This window comes from Lolium rigidum, chromosome 3 (genome assembly GCF_022539505.1).
Source record: "Lolium rigidum isolate FL_2022 chromosome 3, APGP_CSIRO_Lrig_0.1, whole genome shotgun sequence".
In the NCBI taxonomy this organism is placed as follows: domain Eukaryota; kingdom Viridiplantae; phylum Streptophyta; class Magnoliopsida; order Poales; family Poaceae; genus Lolium; species Lolium rigidum.
This window is the reverse complement of record NC_061510.1, coordinates 319,670,720-319,686,412: the sequence shown is the minus strand read 5'-3', so window position 1 is coordinate 319,686,412 and position 15,693 is coordinate 319,670,720.

Below are 15,693 nucleotides of genomic sequence, written 5' to 3'. Positions count from 1 at the left end.
TTTGCCTCGTAGGGTTTGGAGACGGTTCGCAGATGAAAAGGTCGGTGAATTCAAAAAAGAGCTAGAATTTAAAAGGGCAGTGACTGGGGATATTCAGCCACCGGGGACCAATCTATGTGGATACTATGTTTGTGAGATGATCCGGAGATACACCACTGAGCGGCAGCCGTCTGATAACACCATCAAGAGGAATAACCTCCGGAAGACGCTTAGTCCAGAAGCTCGCTTCCGACCACTTCAAGAGGAACTAGCAGGATGGTTCATGAGGGAAGTCCTCCATCCTAAAGGAGAACACTATTACGAGGATGTTGGGGGGATGACCCCCGGTATGCCAAAGGCATGCCAAACCGGATGGTTTGAGCCATCAAGATACCGGTTTAATGTTCGTACCGGAACATAGAGATAAGAAATTAGCTAAGTGAGGCTAAGCCGGTATCCCCAAGAGGGGTATGCCGGAACCGGATAAGAAGATACCGGGCTACCGGAAGGAAGAGCATGTCGGCGGGACTGGTCAAAGATTCTCTCCGAGCTAGAAGACAAGGATGAGCTAAGCAAAGTAGCTTTAAACGAAGGGCTGACGATAAAGAGAAGGATGACGGTCAAAGAAGCCGGAGGACGTCGGCATCCACGATTAAAGAGGACTCCGGTGTCATCTATGATTAAAGTAGCTTTATAAAGTAGTTTGTCTAGTCAAAGATGCCATTAGGGTTTCTTGCCACTGTAAGCCACCCTCTCCCCTATATAAGGAGAGGGGGCAGCCCTTCTCACGGGCACGCACGAAGAGAGCTAGGGTTAGAAGAACACTTGTGCTGAGAAACTTGTAACCTGTTGAGATCAATAAAGAAGATGATCTAGAGCGAGTTCTTCCTTATGTCTTTCTTCTTCAACCTCTAGCCTTGGCTAAGTTCTTGAGGAAACCATCCGGAAGTTCATCCCATCTAATCACAAACCCTCCCCGAATCCTCTTGCGTCCATTCGGCCCCAACCTAAGCCATCCTATGGCATCTGTTTGTTCACCACGACGACAGTTGGCGCCCACCGTGGGGCATGAAGTGGCGCTTGCTGGAGTACATATTCGGGCGGGCATCCTCGAGGTCGCCGGCGAGCGGACAGTGTATGCGCTCGTCCAGCGCTTCTACTCCATCGACTTCATCAACGACAACGCGGGCTGCTTCGCCAACGGCGGCATCTTCCCCAAGAACGGCCGCATCATCGAGTTCGGCAGCCACCGCGTCTGCTTCGGCACCGTCCCCGTGCGCCAGCGCCTCTCGCCGGTGCTGGTGGCACCGGACCCGCCAAGGTGGCTCTGTGCTGGCCGCGCCGCCGGCAGCGTCGAGGTGATGATGGCTGGCGCAGCCGGCGCGGGCAAGGAGGCTGCGGATGAAGTTGCTGGTCGTGCGGCTTCGACCCGTGCGGCCAAGCCACCGCTGGAGCGCGACACCGGCGCACCGGGAGCGTCTTCCGCACCACCGGCAACACCTCTCCGAGCGGCGATGAACGTGCTGGCAACGCCCATCGCGCAGAACATCGACCCGGCGGCGGCTCAGGCGGAGCTGGAGGCGCAACGCCAGAAGATACTCGAGAGCGGCAAGGACGTCGTCAGGGCGCAGCGCGAGCTGAACCTAACCGTACGTGAGTATAACGCTGCCCATGGCTTTGCTTACGTTAGCGCTCATGCTGCTAGGATACCGGAGAACCGGCTTAAGGCTCGCAATCTAGATCGGGATTTGCGTAAGGAAGTTCTTACCGGCAAGAGTACCTGCGCATCTGCTAGCATCGTAGAGAAACCTAAGTACGGTAGCCCGGATAAAACCATAAAAGCTGCTAAGGCTCGTTGTAGATCTGTGTGACTCGCTTACCGGAGAGGCTTTGGCAAAACAACAAGAGCGTGTCAGAGAGCTGCTAGATACTGTAGAGCAGCGAACGGCGAGCAGGTGGCTAAGGCTGAACAAGGCTATGGCCTCAAGATCCGCGCGTTCAACAAAGAATGCCGGAAGCAAGTCCCATGGGCAGGCCTCGTCCCCCATCCGGACGAGAAGAAGAGAAAAAGAGGTGAACGCACGACGGATGAGCTGTGTACGATCCGGTCCTTGCCGGTAAACAACAAGCCGGGCAACACGATGCCGGTAGAAAAAGCCAAGGGGCAGTTCGAGGCTACGCCAAAGGAGACTATGCCGGAAACAATCATGCCGGTAGACACGAAACCGGGCAAAACTATCCGGCTGCAAGGGCAGCGTATGATGATGAGGAGATGCCTCCACCAAGGTGCCGGCAGGCGAGGGCCGCGGTGCCGGAACGTTACGATGAAGCTGATTCAACAAGACTCACCGCTTACCGGAACCCTTTGGGAGAGCGGTTGGGAGAAAGAAACTTGCCGGAACGGGATGCGAGGCACCGTACGGACAGAGTGTACATGTCCGAAATGATTGAGGCGAGAGGGTCCTCCGGGTCCGAAGTGCTTTGGCCCAAGGATCATGAAAGAGCAACCACCAGTTCGCAACTTTCAGTTGCCCCGTGACACCAAAACATACGATGGCACCACTAAGCCGGAAGACTGGCTCGCGGATTACGTGACCGCGGTATACGTCGCTGGTGGCGGAGGTGTCATAGCCGGAGGAGGAAACCGGCGTTGGGCCGTGAGAATCGTGCCAACGTTTACGGTAGGACCGGCAAGAATACTGGCTGAACAACTTGCCGGAAGGAAGCATAAATGGCTGGTTGGACTTTGAGGAAGCTTTTGTGAGCAACTTCGGCAGCACCTACGAGAAGGCCAAACGAGGCCTCGGCAGCTCGCTTTGTGCGTGCGGCGCCCGCAAGAAACGGACCGGGATTACCGACCCGGTGGAACTCCACTAGAAACTCTTGTGAAGGAGTGATAGAAGCACGAGGCCATTGCTTGGTTCAGCCAAGGATGCCGGCGAGGTTCGCCTTTGTGGCAAAGGCTGCGAGAGGAACATGCCAACAACGTTGGCGGAAATGATGCGTGTGGCGGAAAACTATGCGTTGGGAGACCCAATGCAACCGGCGATACAAGCTGAGCCGGAACAATCAAACCCGCCTCGGCGGCAATACCGGGATAACCGGAACAACAAAAGAAGGGAAGATTTCCCGGATCGAAGGTATGGCTCGCGGCAAGTTGCTGCTTGTGCAAGAAAACTACGATGCCGGCGGCAGCCGGAGGCAAAGAACCGGATCGCAGCCATGGGCAGGTCCTAAGAAACGGTGGGTCGAAAAGAAACCACGGGGCCAGAAAAAGAATTGGCAAGAACCCGCAAAATACACCATGGAAGCCGCCATGGATCAACCTTGCCGGTGGCACACGCCGAATCCGGCTCATCCGTCAAACCACTTGACAAAGGATTGCACCTGGACCAAGTACTTGATGCAAAAGGGAGCGGTAAAAGACACCCAAGGACAAGGGGGCAATGCAATGATGCCACCACCACAAGATATGCCGCGTCAGCAACAACTACCACCACCACCACCGCTTACCGGGGCAAATGCCTTGCCGGTACACCCTCAACAAAACAGGCAACAATATCAGCAAGTCAATCAGGTGGGAGAGGGCCACGGCCAACCGCCTCCACCGGCACCTTTGGGCCGGAATGTTTATGAGGATCCAGATGTGTGCTATGTCGTGTTTGTCACCGAGTCGGCAGACAAGCAAAGCCTGCGCCGTTGTTCCATGGAGGTGAGCGCGGTGATGCCGGCAGTGCCAAAATACATGTTGTGGTCAGATCAGGAACTCACATGGTCATACCGGGACCACCCCAAAATCATGCCGAATCCGGGTGGCTACGCTCTCGTGGTGGACCCAATCATGAAGGGGCCAACGACTCGCGTCAAGTTCAGCAAGGTGCTGATAGACAATGGGAGCAGCATAAACATAATGTACCGGCACACCATGCATACGGTGGGCATAACAGAAAACATGCTTCAGCCAACTCATACGACGTTCCATGGGATCGTTCCGGGTTTGTCCTGCGCACCGGTTGGAAAAGTCCGGGTGGATGTGTCGTTTGGAGGACGTGACAATTGCCGGGTTGAAAACCTTGAGTTCGAGGTGGTGGACTTAGATAGTCCGTACCATGCATTGCTTGGGGAGGCCGGCATTGGCGGCCTTCATGGCCTCGACCCACACGGCGTATCTCAAGATGAAGATGCCGGCACCTCGTGGACCCTTGGCTGTGGTGGGAAACTACAAAGTCTCACTTGGAAACGACATCTGCCGGATCGAACCTAGCGGAATCGCTGGTGATCGCGGAGGAAAAAGGAGGATGCAAACCGCGGTTGCGGCTGGCTCGGTCTTCACAGTTGAGCTTAGCGGCAATGAGTGCAAGTACGAGCGCTCCGGCGTTCAAACCGACAAAGGAAACAAAGGACATAGTGCTGGACCCGGCTTTCCCTGAGCGTACCGTTCGTATCGGTGCCGGTCTCAGTGAGGCATAGGAAAGCGCGCTCGTCAGCTTCCTCCGTGAGAATCGGAATATCTTTGCCTGGTCTCTCGATGACTTGGTAGGTGTTCCGAGGGAGCTGGCTGAGCACTCTACGAACGTTCGGAAGGATGCCAAGCCGGTGCGACAACCCTTGCGCCGGTTCGCTGAAGATAGGAGGAAGATTATTGGAGAAGAGGTGACGAAGATGTTAGTTGCCGGTTTCATTGTGGAAGTCACGCATACTTGAGTGGCTGGCCAATCCGGTGATGGTCGAAAAGAAGAAAGATGAGAACACGGAGGCAAAAGCTCCAAAGGTGTGGCGCATGTGCATCGACTACACCAACCTCAACAAGGCTTGCCCAAGAGATCCTTTTCCTCTACCACGGATCGATCAAGTGATCGATTCCACTGTTGGGTGTGAGTTGTTGTCTTTCCTGGATGCGTATTCCGGTTTCCACCAAATCCCCTTGAAAAAGGAAGATCAAATAAAAACTGCGTTCATTACCCCGCACGGGGCTTATTGCTATATCACTATGCCTTTTGGTTTGCGCAACGCTGGTGCAACGTACCAGCGCTGTATGCAAAAATGCTTGTTTGATCAAATCGGAAAGAATGTGCAGGTGTATGTGGATGACATTGTGATAAAAACTAAGGTAAAAGATACCCTAATTGACGATATCCGGCAAACATTTGATAATTTAAGAAGGTTCCGGATGAAACTCAATCCGGCAAAATGTACTTTCGGTGTCCCTGCCGGCAAGCTGCTGGGTTTCCTCGTCTCAAGTCGGGGCATTGAGGTCAATCCGGTAAAGATCCGGGCAATTGAGAGAATGACGATACCACAAGATCTTAAGGACATTCAAAAGTTTACCGGAAGCTTAGCATCGCTAAGCCGGTTCATAAGCAGGTTAGGAGAAAAGGCCTTGCCGCTCTATGCTTTAATGAGAAAATCCGATAAGTTCGTCTGGACCCCTCAAGGCAGACGCGGCGTTTAAGGAACTGAAAACAATGCTGGCCACCGCGCCGATATTGGCTTCGCCGTTGGAAAGAGAGCCGATGTTGCTATACATAGCAGCAACCAACCGGGTCGTGAGTGTTGTTGTGGTGGTAGAAAGAGAAGAGGAAGGAAAAACCGTCCGGAGGCCGGTATACTACATGAGCGAGGTGCTCTCCCTCTCAAAGCAAAACTACCCGCACTTCCAGAAAATGACCTATGGCGTGTTCATGGCCGCCACAAAGCTCAAGCACTACTTTGAGGAACATCCTATGAAGGTGGTGAGTGAAGCACCCATCTCCGATATCATGTGCAACAAAGATGCTAGCGGCAGGATTGCGAAATGGGCAATACAGATATCACCGTATGTACCGGTGTATGAAAGAAGAGACGCCATCAAATCGCAAGCTTTAGCTGATTTCTTGGTCGATTGGGCGGAAATGCAGTACAAGCCCCGGATCAAAGAATGGAATGCTTGGAAGATGCACTTTGACGGATCCAAGCTCAAGGAGGGTCTCGGTGCCGGTGTGGTGCTAACTTCACCAAAGGGAGATCATCTCCGGTATGTTTTACAAGTACATTTCAGGGCATCAAACAATGTCGCTGAATACGAGGCTTTGATCCATGGGCTTAAGGTCGCAAAAGAAATCGGTGCACACCGGATCATTTGCTATGGAGACTCAGATCTTGTGGTACAACAGTGTTCCGGAGATTGGGACGCAAAAGATGCCAACATGGCCTCGTACCGGTTTCACGTGCAAAAGATTGCCGGTTTCTTCGAAGGGTGTGAGTTTCACCATGTACCGCGTGCGGAAAATGAAGCTGCGGATGCTTTGTCCAAGCTGGGCTCGTCCAGGCAAGAAATTCCTCCCGGAATAGCCTTGGCACACTTAAGGGTACCATCAATCAAGCCAAGTCCGGAGTCGGAATCAATTTTTGTACCGGAGTCACACATTGTACCAATGGATATCGACGAAGGAAACCCGGGGACTGTTCCGGTAAACTCGGGGACTGTTCCGGTAAGATCGGCCGCTGCTGCGCCGGTACCGGAAGAAACAATGCTGGTGGACAACATGGACATAGACGTACCGGTGTTCCTAGTTCGGGAGACACCGTCATGGGTTAAACCTATTAAGGAATTCCTGGTCAACGGCACCTTGCCGGTTGACGAAAATGAATCAAGAAGGATCCAAAGGAGGTCCAAGGCTTACACCATCATTAATGGCGAGATGTACAAGAGAAGTGTTACCGGTGTCCTCCAAAGATGTGTGGAACCGGAAGAAGGAAAGGAAATGCTCGAGGAGATTCACCGAGGAGAATGTGGACATCACGCTTCGTCAAGGGCGCTGGTGGCAAAAGTGTTCCGGCATGGGTTCTATTGGCCAACGGCTTTGGAAAACGCGGAGGATATGGTAAGAAAATGCAATGGGTGCCAGAGGTACGCCAAGCAAAATCATACCCCAGCCTCCGGCTTGAAAACAATACCATTAACTTGGCCGTTTGCCGTTTGGTGCCTAGACATGGTTGGCCCATTCAAAACAGCTAGGGAAACATGACCCACATCTTGGTTATGGTGGAAAAATTCACCAAATGGCTAGAAGTCAAACCCATCGCAAAATGTGATGGGCGCACAGCGGTCAAGTTCTTAAAGGATGTCATTTTGCGGTATGGATACCCACATAGCATTATCACTGACAATGGCACAAACTTTGCTCAAGGTGAGTTCAAAAGATTTTGTGAAGACAACAACATCCGGTTGGATTTGTGCTCAGTCGCACACCCACAAGGCAATGGCCAAGTTGAAAGAACAAACGCTTTGGTGCTTTCCGGTATCAAACCGAGACTCATCGATGCGGTGGAAAAATCGCCGGGGTGTTGGCTTGATGAGCTACCATCAGTGCTGTGGAGTATAAGAACAACTCCAAACCGGTCTACCGGATACACTCCATTTTTATGGTTTATGGAGCGAGAAGCGGTCATACCAACCGACATTCTCCATGATTCACCAAGGGTGCAACTCTATAACGAAGAAGAGGTAAAGGAGGCTCGAGAAAACGATGTGGACTTGCTAGAAGAAGCAAGAGAGCTAGCCTTGGCAAGAACAGCCATTTACCAGCAGAACCTCAGACGCTATCATAGCCGGAAGGTTAACCCGCGAGTGTTCCGGGAAGGAGATGTGGTGCTACGCCTAGTGCAGCGCACTGAAGGCCGGCACAAGCTTTCTCCGCCGTGGGAAGGGCCTTTCATTGTGAGCAAGGCTCTCCATAATGATGCCTACTACCTAATTGATGCACGGGAATGGAAGAAAGGAAAGGCGGACAGGTCGGAGAGGAGACCAAGCGTCCATGGAATGTAGCTTTGTTGCGTCCTTTCTACTCTTGAAGTTGTGGTGTAAGAAGTTCCTTTTTGTACCTTATTTGCTATGAATAAAAGATGTCGGAACCTCGAATGAATCTCGGGGACTACCCCACTAAGATTGCATGTAACTTGTCTATTTTTTCAGTTTACCGGTTGCTTATTGAACGTTTTTTCTTTCCGGTTTAGTAGTGTGCTAAACCCTACCGGAGTCTTCGACTCTGCTGCTGTCCGCAACCCGGCTTCATGGCAAGCAAGATAAACCGGTAGGGGATAAGCACATGACCTGCGAAGAGGGAGAGCGGGAGAACAATCCGGAAAAGTTTAACTAACCCCGGTTATACCGGTTTTTGCAAAAATTTCGAGTTATTTCTAAGTTCAAGAAAATGCTTGCTTGGTAAAAGAACTTTGTGCTCATACGCCAAAAACGCCCGGAGAAGGTAGGCGAGCCAAAGCAAAAGAGCCAAGTGTGCATCGAATTGGATGCGGAAACAATTTCGAAATCATTGCAGTGCAAGACCAAAATCAAAACGATAAGCAAAGTGCTAACAAGCAAACCAACATAACTTAATAAGTTACCGGTGTGCAAGACACCGGCATAAGTTGTACCACAGCCAAAATAGAGCTTAAGTTTTATCTTACATCATAGACCCCGGCATACCGGGGTAGAATTTAACGGGCATTGTTTTAAGATCAACAGGACAAGCATGTCACAAGCATCATTCAGGCATAATTCAAGCAGCAGGGGCCTCAGGGGGGAGCAGCGCCGGCCTCAGGAGCTTCCGGTGGCGCATCCTCGGCACCTTCATCTTCACCTCCGTCTTCTTCTTCCTCATCGCTGAGGTAGTCCTTGACATCAGGAGGGGGAGGGATGAAGGTGCGCATTTCAGCATACTCCGCGATGTGGTACGCGCGATCCTGCCGCTTAGCGGTAAGGACCGGGTCCAAGTCGGTGGGAGCTCCTTCGCGCACGCCAATGAGGGCATCCGGGTCCAGCTCCGGGTACCGGGAGCGAGGCAACGCGAGCGCTGAGTCAGCTCCGGCACGGGCAGCAGAGCACTTGCCACTCCCGGATCCTTCGGCCGGCACCTTTCAAGCGGTCGCTGATGAGGGAGAAGTTGTCCGGCACCACTTCTCCAGGCCAGAGAGTCCTGAAGAGCTGGGCGGCCACCTCCGGAATGTCAGAGACGTTCCGGTCCACGCAGCGCATGTGGGAGACCCGCGAGTTCAGCGCAACCAGATGGTCATAGGGATCCCAGGCCGCAGCCAAGTCCGTGCGCCCTTGGGCAACCCGGTGCTCTTCGACCTTCTTCACAGCATGCGTCTGGGAGTCCGGAAAGAGCCCTGCAAGACAAAGAAAAGAAGCTAAGTGCATGTTACCGGAGCAAACAAGCTTATAAGCGGGAACCGGAAAAGGGAAAAGAGAAACATACGAAGGGCAAGCGCGTCAGTCCGCGTAACCAGAAGGTCGTACTCCTTCGTTCCGCCTCCGGCCGCGCGACCTTGTCTTCGGCTGCCTTCGTGCCTTGGCGGCCTCCTCCGCGGCTGCTTTATGCGCCTTGGCGGCCTTGCCCTCGGCTGCTTTACGCGCTTTGGCGGCCTCTTCCGGCTCGGCCTGCGGCACCACGGCGGCATTGGTGGCATCCTCCGGCGCCTCTTGAAGCTTGGCCTCGGCGGCGGATTCGGCGGCTTTCGGTGCCTTAGCATGGTCAAGACCAAGCTGGACATGCGACGCTTGAGCTCCCCGTAGCGGGTCTCCTGGGCGTTCAGCTCCTCCTGATGCTTCAGAGCAAGTTTGTCCTTCTCCTCTGAGGACCGGAAAGCAAGTGTTAGCAAAATTGCACTAATACAATGCAGAGAAAGCAGGTTAACCGGAAAACAAAAAGGATACCTTGGAGTGCGGCAACCTGGACCTTGAGGGCCTCAATGGAGGCTTCCGGAATGGCTGTTATGCGAAAAGTTAGTAAATAACAAAGAAAGAAGAAAAGTTTCCAGTGAAAAGATGCCGGAAGAAGAGGAAGAAAACAAACCTTGGCAGTGGCTGTGGGCCTCGGCAAGATCCCGGTGCTCCCACAGAAGCTCCTCGAAGAGCTGCTTCCGGGCGTCAGCGGTGCTCTATTCAAAGGAAGATAATTGTGAGAAAGGAAAAAACAAAGATCTTAACCCGAAACTCGGGGACTGGCTATGCCGGTTTTGCGCGTTTCTAGTTAAGTTTCGCGCTAAGAGCAAAGATCTTAACCCGAAACTCGGGGACTGGCTATGCCGGTTTCGCGCGTTTCTAGTTAAGTTTCGCGCTAAGAGCTGCGCTCTCAACACGAAACTCGGGGACTGGGAGGATAGACAAGATCCGGAAAGAAACAAACCGGCATCAGCAAAACTTACAAGAGGATTGGAGAAACTTACCACGACATTGCTGGTGGCATCGTACCATGCACTGTCGAACTCCTTCACGGCTCGCTTGAGCCGCATGAAGTGTTCTTCAGTGGACCGCGGCCCAGCTGGATCCGGCGCCGGAAGGCGGTCCTTCCCCAAGCCCTTCGTGGAGGCGGAGATGTCCGCTGCGTTCCATTTCTGGGCGTAAGGGAGAAGGTGCCCCAGCTCCTTGCCCTCGCGCTTGAGCTCAACGATCCGGCCCAGGAGGCCGGAAGGTTTCTCCGGGACCGCAGCGGCGGCGGGCCCGACGTGCAGCACCAAGGACCGCGAGCCGCTGGAGGCGCTGCCGTCCACAGCCTTTCCGCGGGACGCCCCCGGCTTGAGGAACTGAGTGGTCTTGGGGGCCGCCGGCGGCGGCTTTGGCGTAGTCGCGGGAGGTCCTTGGCTCGGCGGAGGTGTTGGCGTGGCCCCGGTCGCCTCAGGAACGGGGGTTTCCGGCGGCGGCGTTGGTGTGGCGTCAGTCTGCTCGGGAGCTGGAGCTTACGGCGCTGATGTAGATGTTGCCGGCACGGAAGTTTCCGGCACGGCCTTGGAGGGGGAAGAGCGTGAACTCTTCTTCTTCTTCTTCTTTTCTTTCTGGACGGGAGGAACCAAAAGTTCCGCCCGCCCGGCGGCTTCTTCTTCGGCGCCGATGTTGCTGGCGCCGGTGTCTTGGGTTTCTGGAGGGGAGGTAAGATCCTCCTCCGTGCGGTGGTCAGGAGATTTAGGGGCCGCGCGCCCCGAACTTGCGGTGCCCCCGGAGGGCGGCGGAGATGTTGCCGGCACCGGATGGTGTCGGGCTTGAGTGAGGAGGAGGAGTTGAGGTCCTCGCGGAGCCGGCGGAGCCCTCGGTCCTGGGCCCAAGCTTGAGCGCGGGGGCTGAAAGAGAGAAAAAGAAAGAATTGGAAAAAAGCAACCGGAAAAGACTTGGCAAAAACGAGACAAGCAAAGGAATGGGGCTTACCGGAGGAAGTGGGCATCTGCTTGCCCTTGTAGCGCCTCGTGCCTACTTGCTTCCCTGCAAAGGGTTCAGTCCGGAAGCGTTTAGCAGGAGGGGCTTGGCTGGACCCGGAATCCGTCGCCGGGGTCTTGTTCTTCTTGCCCCCAACGGTGAGTTTCTCCGAGAACTCCTGGCCAACCGCGGCCTGCGGCGGGGTGACGTGCTCATGAACACTGTGGGTTGATGTTGGCTGAGGGAAGATCTACGAGAGGAACAATAACGGTAAAATATGAGAGATCAAATAGAGAAGCTACCTCGAGCAAGGTCGGGTCGTCGGACGAGCCGGCGGGTTCCGGCGGAGACTTGCCGAGGCGCGAGGCTGGGGTCCTGCCCATCTTCGGATCCCGCCAATGAATGACGGGGTCGGGGTCAAACTTGTCTAAACCGCGCTTCGGCAAGGGCCTCGCTGGTCGGACTCGATGCCGGGGAAACGGTCCTTGGCACTGAAAGAACAAAAGAAAAAGAAAAGGGGTTAGTCACAATGCAAAAGTTACCGGTAAGCCGACCCGAGTTGCGTAATTTCTTACTTCTTGGGTCGGGGGGTTAGTGGAACTAAGAGGCCGAAGACCCCATTCCCAGTCTTGCGGCATGGCGGTCTGGCAGATCTGCCCGGCCTTGAGGACGATGTCCTTCTTGCTGAGAGCGATTCCGGTGATCTTGGTAGGATCACCGGGACCGTACATCTCGCTCATCTTGTGCGCGCGGCGCTGGAGAGGAAGCACCCGGCGAGAGATAAAGGCGCGGATAATATCATCTGAGCGGATGCCGGTGCTCTTCATCAGTTGTCTCATGAAGCGTATAATCCGGTTGGTCTCTATGTGAGACTCCTTCGGATTGTAGCTCCGAGTTGGCCCTCGTGGGTGGCGCCGGATTGAAGGGCGGCAGGTCGATAAGGTCTGCGGCGCCCGTGTTTTTCACATAGAAGAAGGTCCCTTGCCATAGCCGGCATGACTCGAGACGAGAGAACTTGAAAAAAGGGCTCCCTTGACGGGAGCCGATGATGCAAGACCCGCATTGTACGGGAGGTTTGGGTTTAGGAATTTCCTTGCCACTGAACGGAGTTGATCCGAAGAGCAAAGAAGCGGGCAAACGTCTCACGAGTGGGACGAATGCCGATATAAGCCTCCATGAAGGTGGCATAGCAAGAGAGGTAGAAGATGGCGTTGCCAGGAAGATGGTGAGGTTGAAGTTGATAAAAATCAAGGAAACGCCGGAAAAAATCAGAGACTGGAAGGCCGAAGCCGCGCTCAAAGTGAGCGAGAAAGACAACTCGTTCACCGGGTTCGGGCTCCGGTACGATCTCATCGCGAGGAAGCCGGCAGGCTACTCCTTCCGGAATCCTCCTGGACCGGTAAAGCCAGTCGATCTCGTATTTGGTAACGTTGGAGCCCATCCAGGCCCCACGGGTGATACCGGAGGAATCCATACCGGAACCCTCACTAGAACTACCGGATTCATGATTGCTACCGGAGTCAGTGTCCATCCGGGCAAGATCGGCGGACAGTCCGTCGGAGGACTTGCTACGCCGGCTAGCGGAGGAAGAGGCAGAAGAAGAAGTAGAGGGAGATTCCCCGCTAGACATGAAATTTGGTGAAGAGAAACAAGAATCCCACGATCTACCCCCGCGCGAAGATCTACGAAAGAGAGAAAAAGCAAGAAAAAGAAGAAGTAAATACACTACCGAGTCGAGATGCGGAAAGCAAGCAAAAGAGGGGTAAACCCGGATTAAGCCTAACACTGAGGCGGCGGAGTCGGCGAGGAAGAAGTTCGCCGGTGGATTGGCGAGCTTGCCGTGGGCGAGGAGTCCGTCGGCGGCGAGGTGAAGAAGAGCTCAAGGAAGCACCAATGCCGCGGCTGGGACGGAAGCGGCTGCGGGAGTTCTTCACGCGGTGAAGTTCGGCGGCCTCCGGCGGAGCTACGGCGGAGGTCCGTCGGGCGGCGGAGCTCGAACGGCGAAACGGAGCGGCGGAGGCGCAGAGGGCAAGAGCTCTGTGCGCGAGGAAGTGGAGAATGCGAGAAGAGGAAGAAGAAGGAGCGGTTCCCCCTTATAAAGGAAGAGAGAGGCATGGGCCGAAAACCGCTGGGCCTCGGCGGTTTGGGTCGTGGGCCGCGACGGTTCGCTCCACGGGCCGCCACGTGGCATGGTGGTACACGCGAGAAAATAGAAAGCCACAGGGAGGTGCACACGGATCCAGAGAGGTGGTTGGGATTCGGCTGTGAAGCAATTAATGCGCGCGCGAAGCCGAAGGGAAGTGACCCACGACACTGGCGTGTCGGTTACGGTGCGCATGTCAGCGACAGGCGCGGGGCCCGAGATATTCTCGACTTCGCCGAGGAAGTGTTTAATGACTAAGATGCCGGAGGATAAGACACCGGATAATGTCTTGCAAAAAAGAGATAGCGATAATCCGGGCAAAGGTGCCGGATCCAAGCCCAATGCCGGATAGATTAAACCGGTATCCTAAGATAAAAGAACCTGGCATGGTCTGTTGGATAGGATCCGCCAGACTATACCAGCTTCGGGGACTAATGTTGGGGGGATGACCCCCGGTATGCCAAAGGCATGCCAAACCGGATGGTTTGAGCCATCAAGATACCGGTTTAATGTTCGTACCGGAACATAGAGATAAGAAATTAGCTAAGTGAGGCTAAGCCGGTATCCCCAAGAGGGGTATGCCGGGACCGGGTAAGAAGATACCGGGCTACCGGAAGGAAGAGCATGTCGGCAGGACTGGTCAAAGATTCTCTCCAGAGCTAGAAGACAAGGATGAGCTAAGCAAAGTAGCTTTAAACGAAGGGCTGACGATAAAGAGAAGGATGACGGTCAAAGAAGCCGGAGGACGTCAGCATCCATGATTAAAGAGGACTCCGGTGTCATCTATGATTAAAGTAGCTTTATAAAGTAGTTTGTCTAGTCAAAGATGCCATTAGGGTTTCTTGCCCTGTAAGCCACCCTCTCCCCTATATAAGGAGAGGGGGCAGCCCTTCTCACGGGCACGCACGAAGAGAGCTAGGGTTAGAAGAACACTTGTGCTGAGAAACTTGTAACCTGTTGAGATCAATAAAGAAGATGATCTAGAGCGAGTTCTTCCTTATGTCTTTCTTCTTCAACCTCTAGCCTTGGCTAAGTTCTTGAGGAAACCATCCGGAAGTTCATCCCGTCTAATCACAAACCCTCCCCCGAATCCTCTTGCGTCCATTCGGCCCCAACCTAAGCCATCCTATGGCATCTGTTTGTTCACCACGACGACAGAGGACGTAGAACTGTGGATGAAGTAAATTATGTATGGAAACTTGTTCAAAATTGTATATGGTCATCCGACATTGAATATATATTGTATATTCCTCTTGAATTTTCTTGGTTCTAATTTCAAATTTGTTTGAAATTGTACATTCATATGCATGTATATAGTACCATAGAATATGTGTACCGAAACTTCTTCAAAATTAAAATAAAACAGAAAATAAAATATAAAAAAATAAAACAATTACAAACTAAAAAAAAACAGATTTAGGGGGGGGGGGGCTAAAACCCTAAACCCGCGGAGGCCTTTAGTCGCGGTTGGCCAGGAGAGCCGCGGCTAAAGGTCCTCCGCCCCGACGGACTGCTGGCGGCCACGTAGACGTGCCTTTAGTCGGGGGGGGGGGAGGCTTTAGTCGCGCTTCATTAGTCCCGGTTGCGCAACCGCGACTAATGGCAGTTGCGAACCGGGACTAAAGCCCTTTTTTCTACCAGTGCTTTCTGGTTGTTTTTTTGTTCTTAGAAGTTACCACCACCTAGTACATCATCAGAGAAAACAATCAATGGGAGCGCACCTAGTAAAATGAGATATCTCCTTTTTTTGCAGCGGTCGTTTCTTATCTCTCAGTCGGGTAACGGCGACTCGACGAGTGAAGTGACACATACCATGGATGGGAAGAAAATAACAATTGAAGCGTAGACCCGCTGGTAGGTATTGGCCGTTGGTAGTTATTCCGGTGAGGATCATGCATGAGACCGAGAGGACCGACCAGTATGATTTTTGTTGGGCCACATGGATTATCTATACGTGTTTATTTTAGTTGCGCGAGGAACATACATGTATGCATGATTATGGCTGGCCGTATGTATGTATCTTTCTCACTGTTCGTTGCATCATATCATACACTATCAGTGATCATTTTGCCAATTAATGCGAGGAAGAGAGAGATCACGAGAGCACGAGAGCTAGAAGCAGACCCATAACACACTAACTTCAAGGGCTCGATCGCACACGCGCGGACCACCACAGTGCACCGCAAATTGGCAACATGAGCACATGACTACTTGAGCAGAGGGAGCCTAGCTACAAACCGCACATTAACACATTGTACCATGCTGTCCGCCCATATGTGCGTCCAGAACTCGCATTGTGTCGTCGTACGTACATGTTCGATAACACAAACCACCCATTAACTTTCTAAGAAGAAAAAAAGGTCGGGGCAAATCTCCTAGCCCCCTCCCCTCCTCTCCTCAC